A 2373-nucleotide genomic window follows, 5' to 3' on the forward strand; every position below is an offset into this window, starting at 1 on the left:
AAACAACATTCAATTATTATTTTGCCTAACTGAGAGGAATACAGCAACAGTCCCCATATGACACAACTAAACCCACACTTCATGCAGCTTCACGTACTAAATGAGAGCCACCATTTCATTCTCCACCAATGGGCCACAAAGAAGAGCCTGAATTACACTTGGCTGCTCTTCACAAACAGTTAATGGGGGTCTAAATACAACAATGTCATGATGTCTCAGAGACAACAGATCATCATAGTCAAAACAAACAAGCAAGATAAAGTGATAAAAAAAAGGGAGCAGGATACAGACATGGAACATATCCCTGAGGAAGGAGCAGCATTAGAACACTGCAATAAGGAATTCAAAAGAATTATATTTAGGTATTTTCAAAAGATTGAGAGACAGACCAAAGAAAACACAGACAAAACCCTAGAAGAATTTTGGAAGAAAATACAAGAACAAAATGACTAATAAATGAAAAATTAGAAATGATTCTAAAAATGCAGATAGAAATCCAGAAGATTAATAGTAAATTGTCAGAGATATATAACACATTGAAAGGGCAAAGGAGTAGAACTGATGCAATGAAAGACAGAATTAATGAGATTGAAGACAAATACCTGAATACTTTTTTAGAAAGTGACCAATCAGAAAAAAGATCAAGTGCTCACTTTGGAAGCAACACATATACTAACATTGGAATGATACAGAGAAGATTAACATGGCCCCTGTGTAAGAATGACACTCAAATTCATGAAGTGGTCCATATTTTTGAACCACTGTATGGAAAGAAAATTTGCTCTGTAAACCTTCACCCAAATTACAATTAAAAAATAATAGAAAAAAGATTAAAAACAAAAAAAATAGAGACAGCCTAAGGTTCATGTGGGATACCATCAAAAGGAATAAACTACATGTAATTGAAATTCCTGTACAGGAAGAGAAAAACAAAATCACTAAGAAAATTGTCCAAGATTTGTTAGAGGAGAAATTCCCTGATATGAAGAAAGATAAGAATATATCCATTCAGAAGTCCAACGAACCCCAAACAGGATAGACCACAAAAGAAAATCTCCAAGACAAAGCATCATCAAACTCATCAAATCCAAAGGCAAAGAAAAAATCCTGAAAGCAGCATGGGAAAAGCAAGAATTTACTTACAAAGTTGCAAGATAGAATGGACTGTTCTAATCTTGGGGAAAAAATTATAAATCATGGGGTAACCCCAAAGAGAAATGATAAATCTTCCCATCACAATAAAAAAGAGGACAAGCACAAATATTCAGTAAATACTAAAACAACAGCAGGAAAGGAAATGATAACACCATTCATAAACATAATGAGCCCAGCACTGAAAATAATATGGAACAAAGAAACCAGGGACACCATGAAAAAACACATAACAAAAAGACAGCAACCAATTCATACTTGTCAATAATTACACTGAATGTTAATGGATTAAATCCACCACTCAAGAGACAGAGAGTTGCAGACTGCATAAGAAAACAAAACCCATCATTATGCTGTCTACAAGAGATACACCTTACAGACAAAAACAAAAATAGATTAAATTTCAAAGGATGGAAAAAGATATATCAAGCAAATGACAACCATAAAAGAGCAGGAGTGGCAATGTTAATTTCTGATCAAATTGACTTTAAGACAAAAACCAGCAAATGAGACAAGGAATGACTTTATATAATGATTAAATATCAATTGAACATGAAGATATAACCATAATAAATATCCATGGACCTAATGAAAGAGCCCGAAAATACAAAAAAATCAGACTTTAAAAGAGTTGAAAAGTCACATAGATGACTCCATAGACATAGTGAGAAACTTTAATGCACCACTTACAATGAAATATAGAACAACTGAAAAGAAACTCGACAAAAATGCAGAAGAGCTAAACAATACAATCCACCAATGTGACCTTATAGACACTTCACTGAACAACACAATATACATTTTTTTCCAGTGATACATGGAACATTTTCCATGATAGACCATATGTTAGGCCAGAAAGCAAGCCTTAATAAATCTAAAAAAACATTGAAATACTGCAAAGCAACTTCTCAGATCATAATGCTGTCAAATTAGAAATCAACAATAGGAAAATCAATGGAAAAAGAGTAAACAAATGGAAAGTGAACAACACCCTCATTAAGAAAGACTGAGTAAGAGAATAAATAAAAATTGAAAGTCAAAAATTCCTTGAATCAAATGAGAATGAAAACACAATATACCCAAATCTTTGGGACACAGCAAAAGCAATGATCAGAGGCCAATTTAGAGCAATAAATGCACACATCAAAAAATAAAAAGGGGCAAAATCAACACTTTAACCAACATCTCCAACAATTAGAAAAGAACAGCAAGAAAAGCTTC

At 33.1% G+C, this 2373-nt stretch overlaps 1 non-coding gene across 1 annotated transcript; it reads left to right on the forward strand.

Annotated features, from left to right (window-relative positions):
• The first annotated feature begins 645 nt into the window (after window positions 1-645).
• On the forward strand, window positions 646-755 carry LOC122151223. The gene has a single exon (XR_006164038.1). It is a non-coding gene; the product is annotated as a U6 spliceosomal RNA (small nuclear RNA).
• The last annotated feature ends 1618 nt before the right edge of the window (window positions 756-2373 follow it).

The sequence above is a fragment of the Orycteropus afer genome, unplaced genomic scaffold (genome assembly GCF_000298275.1).
Source record: "Orycteropus afer afer isolate SDZICR_OR568_19922 unplaced genomic scaffold, OryAfe1.0 scaffold00331, whole genome shotgun sequence".
NCBI classification, from domain to species: Eukaryota; Metazoa; Chordata; class Mammalia; order Tubulidentata; family Orycteropodidae; genus Orycteropus; species Orycteropus afer.